This window comes from Mus caroli, chromosome 3 (genome assembly GCF_900094665.2).
Source record: "Mus caroli chromosome 3, CAROLI_EIJ_v1.1, whole genome shotgun sequence".
Taxonomy (NCBI): domain Eukaryota; kingdom Metazoa; phylum Chordata; class Mammalia; order Rodentia; family Muridae; genus Mus; species Mus caroli.
In genome coordinates this window covers 128,460,000-128,469,258 of record NC_034572.1, presented here as the reverse complement: position 1 = coordinate 128,469,258, position 9,259 = coordinate 128,460,000, and positions in this window count along the sequence as shown.

Here is a 9,259-nt window from a genome sequence, read left to right as displayed (position 1 = left end):
TGGTGGTGGTGGTGGTGGAGGCTGGAGAGATGGTTCAGCGGGTAAGAGCACTAACTGCTCTTCCAGAGGTCCTGAGTTCAATTCCCAGCAACCACATGGTTGCTCCCAACCATCTGTAATGGGATCAAACTCCCTCTTCTGGTGCATCTGAAGACAACTACAGTGTACTCATGTACATGTTAAAAATTTTACAAAAGAGAATGTTGTGGGCAGTACAGATAGTGGAGGCCTGGCTTGTGAAGTTTCAGAGGGAAGACTCTACTATACAATTTGTGTGTAGAGTCTGTGGTATCTGGTTATCTGGACCTGAAGAATCAGCTGTGATTAACAAGAGACCTGGATCACTAAACTGAAAAGCTTGCTTTGCTGGGACAACGGATGCTGGTCAGCTGGGGCTGAAGAATCAGCTGTGATTAAGAAGAAGCCATCATCACTGAAGTGAAGTCTTCTGGGAAGTGTTTCCTCAGGCTCAGCTCACAGAAGCTGTGTTCGAACATACCTCCTGCTGGCAGCTGAACTTGGTAGTAAGAGTCACCCTGGTGGTACTAGTTTCGAAGGCTTGAAGGGGTTATGGAGAATAGCTGACGCTTGGCATTGTGTGGCATGGTTGGAGTGCCTGAATATAGCCAAGAGAGGATACTGGTGAAAGTGTAGCAGGTGCAGCAAGAGAGTCCAGTATTTTGGAGATGCCTACTAAGAACAGCAGCAGCAATTGCGTAGTATCATCTGGAGCCTAAAAGACAAGCTATGTGTGCTGAAGATGTGGCGCTAGAGAACTTACCAATTTCTGAGTTCGAGGCCAGCCTGGTCTACAAAGTGAGTTCCAGGACAGCCAGGGCTACACACAGAGAAACCCTGTCTCGAAAAACCAAAAAAAAAAAAAAAGAACCAAAGCCCAGAAGATCATGAGTGGGTCCCAGACACTGGACATGGACACTGAGTTATTTACACAGTTAGAATTTAATTTTTGCTTTGCTTTGATTGTGACTGTGCCCTGGTTCTACTCTCTTGAAATAAGGAAGTATTTTACTTATTTTTGACTTTCTAGGAGTCCGTGGTTGAGAGTCTTCCAATTTTAAGAGACATTCATATTTTAAAACAGATTTTGACATTTTTAAAGAGACAGAAAATTTAAAATGTTGGAATTTGTAAGACTATGGGATTTTTTTTTTTTTTTTGAGACAGGGTTTCTCTGTATAGCCCTGGATGTTGTCCTGGAACTCACTTTGTACACCACCACGCCCAGTGACTGTGGGATGTTTTAAGTTCGTAAAGTGTTTTGCATTGTGATGTTTATATTAATGTGTGATATGGAGGGTGAATAATAAAGGAAAGGTTGTGGGTTTAATGGTGATATGTTGTGTGTCAAATTGACAAGGGGTCAGTTGTACTGGCAAGTTTCTTTTTTTTTTTTCTTTTTGGTGATTGATAGAGCAGGGTCCAACTTGTGGGTGGTGTCATCCCTGGGCTAGTGGTCCAGGGTTCTATAAGAAAGCAGGCTGAGCATGACATAAAGAGCAAGCCAATAAGCAACATTCTTTCATGGCCTCTGCATCAGTTCCTGCCTCTAGGTTCCTGCCTTCACTGCTTTTGATGCTGAACTGCTGTATGGAACCATGAGCGAAATCAACCCTTCCCTCCCCAGGTTGCTTTTAGTCATGGTGTTTTCTCATAGCTTTGGTAACAAACTAAGACAGATCAGAAGGATTCCAAGGCCTCTTTCAGCTTCAGTTAGCTGACATAATCTTTATTACAAAAGGAAACTTGAGTTCTCTGCATTTATTGGATATTAGCCCTCTATCAGATGTAGGATTGGTAAAGAACTTTTGCCAATCTGTTGGTTGTTTTGTCCTGTTGACAGGGTCCTTTGCCTTTGCAATTTTATAAGGTCCCATTTGTCGATTCTTGATCTTAGAGCATAAGCCATTGGCGTTCCTCTTAAGATGGGTTGCTATAGGGCAGACAAGTCGCAATCAAGGATCAAAGGTATAGACAGATGTGTTACTGGAGACCTGGTCAAGGCCTGGGCATCCTTCAGCTACTGGAACAGGATATTTGCTTACACTGAAAGAAGACCACCATTCTTTGATCCCAGAACAGGCAGCCAGATGAGCTGAGATTGTCTGAGAGCATCTCTTCCTCTGGCTATCTGCTGTCCCAGGCTAGGTGGCTGAGGGGAGGTGGCAACTCTCTGAGAGTCATGATTCTCCCTACAGAATCCATCTTGATCAAATGTACAGTATTTCTCCTATGATACAGTGTAGATTTCCACAGTTTCATTGTCAGCTACAGCTAAAAGGATGGATTCTGGTCTGAAAATATTAAGTGGAAAATTCCAGAAACAATCCGTAAGTTTTAAATTGTGTACATTTCCAAGGAACGTGATGAACCTCTCACCACTTGTTCTGTACTTGCCAGAGTGTGAGTTGTCTGTCTATCCAGTGAATATACCCTATAGATGCTATCTTCCAGTAAGTCATTTAGTAGCTGTTTTGGTTGTCAGGTTACTCAAGATGGTTACCACAGTGTTTAAATGATGCTTCATTTTATTAATCCTAGTCATGGTGTGTAAGAGTGTACGCTGACAACTCATAGGTGCCAAAGAGAAGCCGTGAAGACAGGGAAATGTCTCAGTCTGTAAAGTGCTTGCAGTCTGAGTGTGAGCCCCAGATCCCATGTAAAAAAGCCAGGTAAGGAAGGGGTTGTGCACCTGTAAGCCCAATACTGAGGACACAGAGACAGGAAGATCCCTGGGGGCTTGCAGGCCAGCCAGCCTGATCAAATGAGTGAGCCCTGTGTCCTAGTGAGCAACTCTGTCTCAAAAAACCAAGGAGGATAGTCCCTGAGATGTCACAGTCAAGGTTGTTCATACATACAAGCACACATATGTACATGTATGCCCTCTCCAACACATACATATATAAAAATATAAAAAGAGAAACCACAGATGCTGAATGAAAGCTGAACATTGTTGATTTAATGAGCAAATAAATAAAAAGTCTTTGCTGAAAAAATAAAACAAAACAAAACAAAAGAAAACTTGAATTCCTAAGGTGTCTATTTCAGGTTATAGTTCAACTGTAGCCCTGACTGTCCTTGAAATCATTATGTAGACCAGGATGGCCTTGAACTCACAAAGATCTGCTTGACTCTACCTTCAGGATTAAAGGTATATGCCATTACAACTGGATTGAGATTATTTTTAATACCTAACCCAGTGCCTACAACTAACTAACTAATCGCATCGTTAAAATCTATCCCCTAAATATTTTTGAACCTTTGTGTTCCCCTGCATGATGTATATGATAGATATATTTCCATTTATTCTTTTGTAATTCCTTTTTGAGTGTGTGTTTATGTGTATGCATTTGTGTGAGCATGTGTGTGTATGTTTGTGTTTGTATTCATGTATGCAAGGTCAGAGGTCAACCATAGGTGTCCTTTCTCAAGAGTCATCCACTTTGTGGCAGGCCCTCTTACTGTCCTGGAGCTCATTAAGTAGTGCAGGGTTAGTTGGTCAGCAAACCCCAGGGATGCACCTCTCTTCATCTCACCTGGCTGTAAAAATTGTGGCTTGGGAATTGAACTTGTGTCTGCTTGCTTGCATTCCAAATGTTTGCCAACTGAGAAATCTAATCTTTTTTTTTTAAAAAGAATCATTTCAAATATCATTCCCCAAAGCTTTCATGTTTATCCTTTGAGTACTCATAGCTTCATGCTTTGCTATTTTTATGACTTCAAGCAATGGAAAGCTTTTCTTTTGTGCAGTGTGTTGGGAGCCAACTCTTAGCAGATAGCGGCCATCATCTCTGCAGCCATCTCGGGCTGTTTATTTACAGGTTGGCACTTTTCCACCCTGACGAGAGACTTGTTTTCCCAGAATGATGTTTTTGAAAGAAGCCCACCACAGCTGAACACACTGTGATAACATTTTGTTTTTCTCCTACACATCCTGGATTTTTGGTTAAGTGTCTCCAGCTGCACTCCCCAGCTTGTGCTTATATACCCATAGTTGCCTTTCAATAAAAGAACTTGGTCAGATAGACTGTCTTGTCTCCATCCTTCGAGTCTCTTGCCCCTCCATCCCCACTCTTTTCCTTGTAGACCCCATTGACTGACCCGTGGACCTGGTCAGCAGTGAGCTCTTTGAATGTAGGATTCTCATTTCCCTTAAATCATAGTTTCCTTAAATTCTTAAAATGCTTAAATGTGCATCTTTTGATGCATCAGCTGGCTGTAGGGATCTTGCTCTTGAGATCTTGATGCTATAACAAGAAACAGAACAAGTGAAATACTTGTAAATTCTTGAAGCTTGTTCTCCACTGAAGTTCCTATACAGACAAAATTAGCCAAAATATCCATGAAGTCACTTCCTGAAAATGGTAATTGTTGAAGTGGCTCTAATATGTAAAACTCTAAAAGCATTATGATATTTGTGATATCCAATCTTCACTGTATGCTTGATTTGATTGAAAAAAAAAATGCTTAAAAGACTAGTGAAGTATATCTACATGTATGTATGATGCTGTTTTCAGAGATGGTTAGAGCTTGAGGGCTGGGACATAATAAATTGTCTAATCCATTCATGGAATCAGAACCTTATTCATTATTTGGATGTGGAGGCTCCGTGGAAGATGGAGTATGAATGGAGGAAGAATGTCATTTGAGATGCGTCCTTGCAGCATGTGCCTTTCTTAGCCCCCTTTTGCTACTACTCCCGTGTTTCCTGTTTGACAGGAGGTGAAGAAACTATACTGTTAGGTTCTCACTGACATGATGGTCTACCTTGTTATGGGTCAGAACTCATGGACACAAGGATATGTACTGAAATTTCTAAAACTGTCAGCTAAAATACACCCCTCACCTTAAATTTAAATTTCTGTTAGGTATTTTGGTAACAGCTATGTAAGAGTAATTAGCATGAGTAGGTACTATGACATCTCTGAGATACATGTATGATTATATCGACAGCCATATAGTTTTTAGGATCCATGAAGGGTGTTCTATGTGTAATTGGCAGAGCATATTGACAATCAGGACATGTACGTTCCATTGTCTATGGTGGGTAAGAATGACTATAGTGTTTCCCCTGTGAGGGGGGCAGAAAAAGAGAGAGATTCAACTGACAACTATAAATGTACATACCTGTGATAGTTTGTATATGCTTGGCCCAGGGAGTGGCACTATTAGAAGGTGTGGCCCTGTTGGAGTAGGTGTGGCCTTGTTGGAGTAGGTGTGTCACTCTGGGTGTGGGCTTTAAGACCCATATTCTAGCTGCCTGGAAGCCAGTATTCTGCTAGCAGCCCTCAGATGAAGATGTAGAACTCTCAGCTCCTCCTGCACCATGCCATGCCTGGAGGCTGCCACGTTGCCCACTTGATGATAATGGACTGAACCTCTGCACCTGTGAGCCAGACCCAATTAAATGTTGTTCTTATAAGAGTTGCTTCGGTCATGGTGTCTGGTCACAGCAGTAAAACCCCAATTAAGACAATACCCTACTGTGTGACTATACATTAAACCTTTATAATAAAAATTACATTTGTTGAATTATGAGGTCTACTCAGCAGTGAAGCGTCTGGGTTTAATGTCACCGTTACGTATATTGCTCTAATTTTACATGTTTGGTTAGGAATTTGAAAGTCGCTTTCTGAACACTTCCAAACATACTTGTGAAGACAGCAGAAATTGCTTGGTACTCAGAATAACGATGTAGATTTATTTGGGAACCCATAGTACACGTTGCTGTAGCAAACACTGAATTCTTGGAGTTCACTGCCTGGTTCTTTGTTGTTGCTGTTTGTTTGTAAACAGGTTGTTTACTCAGCTTCTCAGCAGGTTGGTAATTTGGGCTTTCTCATTGCTTCTGAGCTACCTGACTCCTTGTGAGAAACTATTGGGGTGCTATCTGAAACCGAAAGGCGATCCAAAGAACCTCTGAAAACATAACTCACCCCTAAGCTCCCACGGATCCTTTTTCTTTATATAAGAAATAAAGATTAGTAAGAGTGCTATTTAGGTGTTTATGAATCCAATATAAAGTGAACTAATCTCACTACAACATTAGGAGACTTAAAAGTGGGTTCCCCTGAGGGGTGGGAGTGTGTGAAAGATTAGGAAGAAGCTTGAAGGAGAGGTGGCTAGTTTCTGTTTTAAGATTTTAAACACTACTTGATCTGTACTCGGAACATGCAACATCTCATTAACACAGAACCTCATTTATAAAATGAATCCACAAATAGCCAAGCTGTGCACTGATGCCTGCGTGGCTGTCTATCGAATAGATGGAGAGCTACTACAAGAGAACCATCTGAGCAGGGCTTGCCTACAACCATCGTGGAGCAAAGGGATCCCAGAGAGCCGGGAAACGCATGGCCATAGTAACCGGGGTACAGTCAGCTGTAAGCTAACACCTGGGGGTAGGCATAACTTGTCTGAAGAAAATGGGGGTGAGGGCAGATCTCAAACAGCATAAAGTTGATAAAATAGAAATAAAAGAGTTAATACAGCTGCTTCCTCAAGCAGATCTCCCCCATTTTGCTTCTAAAAACCAGTGTGGCAGACTGGAAAGCTCTCTGTTTAGAAGAATGAACGTAGAAAGCGAGGATTTCTCAGGTTCTCTTATGTGTGGAATTGTCTCTGAACCCCGTTTTGCCTCTGTGATCACAACAGGAATACGATTCACTAAAAACAAGCCAGAATGATTTCTGTCTGGGCTACCTTCTCTTCCTACCCATCTTTTGACTTTGGTCAGACTTTGTTGTGTACACTAGGCTGGTGCGGGGCAGGAAGCTAGCCCCAATTTCATCATGGTTTACGGTGAGAGATGTCAGAAAGGAGGACAAGAATAAATCCCTCCTGTCCATCACATGGAGTGACGTTCTATGAATCTCTGCCTTGTGGAGGCTGAGCTCTGAGCAATCACATCTCTTGGCAGACAACACAGAAGAGGTCTGCCGACAGGAGAAAATGAAAAAAAAAAAAAACCAAAAAAACAAAAAAAACCAAAAAAACAAAAACAAAAACAAAAACAAAAACGGAGTGTGGCTCCCCTGCTATGTGTGTAGGGGCCGCCTGCTGCTAGAGAAGTCAGCTCTAGATGGATAAAGCAGTTTCCGTTGGTCCAGTCTTTTCCAGAACCAAGTTGGTTGAAACGGTTATTATATTTTTATTTTCCTTCAAGGTCACATCAATACACTAATAAAAATCATGAAATATCTAATCATGCTGTTGTCAGACCTAATTCTTTAGCTGCTTTCCTTGATAAATTCGTTGAAGAAGTCGAGCTGAATTTCGCCGACCACATAAAGCCCACCTGAGCAACAGGAGCCATGTATTTGAACGAAAAGACAAGCCATTAACTCTTCTCGCTGTAAACCACGATGTCATTGTGGCCAGCTCTGTGCCCAGCATCAGCCTAGTGTACACAACAAATCCTTACCAAATTCAAAGATGAATGTAGCCCAGACAGAGAGCTTGCTCAGCTGTGCTCAGAGGTGCAGGCCTGTGTTTTCAGATGTTTCTGAGGCAGGCAGATCACATATTACTATGCAACAAATGCCGTGTTTGCCAGGGCTACTGAGTGATGCCTGTTTCTTAAGAAACAAAGTTGGCAGGAGGGGAGGTAGGGAGGGAGTGTGAATATTATCAAATTTTATGAAATTATCAAAGAATTAATAGAAATATAAAAGTTAATAATCATAGGTTAAAAATAATAAAAGTAAAAATTTAAGAGGAGGGTGGAGATACAGAGCTCTTGCCTAAAGTTAAGTGAAGGGCCGTCATCTTCCCCAAGTTCAAATCCCATTATCCCACTACTGCATAAAGAAAAGAATTCTTTTTTTTCTTCCTTTACGTTTAATAACAGACTGGACTAAGAGGTTTGATTTATAATTTTATTGCCTGTAGTGTGTATGTATCTGCACACGCTCATGAGCATACATATGGACACACATTTAAAATTTGGACCAGGTAATGCTGAAATAGGAATGCGTTTGTAATCTGATTGCTTTATGCTTTTAGTTTTTGTTTTTGTTTTTTTTTTTTCTTTTGTAAAGGCCAAGTTTAAATCGTTTTAAAATACTTGTGCTTGCTTGTCATTTCTCCTAGGATGTTATGTTCTAGGAGATGTTCTTAACTATTAGGTAGCAAAAGCTAAGTCACCTTTTATAAGGTTTTGATTTTATGTCTCACATCTACTTTCTCCTTTTTGGAATCATTATTTGCATCATTTTATTTTTATAATCACAGAACAATAAAATCAAATTTTGTCATACAGTGATGAACATAGTTTCCTTATCCTATACGGCATATTAGTTGGCAATAGTCAATCATAGAACAGTATCAATATCCAACAAACTACAATTTATGACAAAAGTATTAATAGGCTCATGAAGGTGCATCCTATGGTTCTGAAGGAAGTAGTAAAAATTATTTAACTATTTTTAATTTGACTAGAATTATAATTTGACTAGAATTAATAGATCAGAAATATAGAAAACAAAGTGATAGAATTTTAAATGAGAAAGATGAATTCTGTGGAAAGTTTTATTAAAAGTGAAAAAGTTAAACACTACAATTATCAAGCTTGATTTACTGGAGATTTTTATTTTTCAGGAGCACATTTTACATATTCGTAAGATTATGCTATTGAGTTTTACTCCAAGTGGCTTCTGTAGGAGAGAGGATGTGAAACACTGAGCGGCTGCCCCTTGTCTTAGAGATTCCTATGCACTGGTGGCTTGTATTCATTCAGCACTTGCTGCACATACAGCATGTACCACACACACACACACACACACACACACACACTTATACATATACGCAAATATACATGTACATACATATACATTTATATATTACATAAAAATGTTTTGAAAGGTTGAATATCATATTGGAATCAAACATATCAGTAGTAATCAGAGAAAATGGGGTCTTCCCTGAAACACAGGAGAACTGATACTCCCCACAGTGAGTTGACCAGAGGGACCTGAGCAGTGCTGAGCAGAAGCCAAGCACAGACCTACAGATGGCTGATGTCATCTTAAATGATGTCAAGCAAAGAAGCACATCCATAGGTCTAGAAGCAGGATGGTTGCTTCTTTTGGGAAAAGTTCCTGATAGTCTCGGAGTTACGACAGTATGCCACTTTGTGAATGCTCACTAGCTGTATCCTTTTTTTTTTTATTATTAAAATATTTTTTTTATTACGTATTTTCCTCAATTACATTTCCAATGTTATCCCAAAAGTCCCCCATAC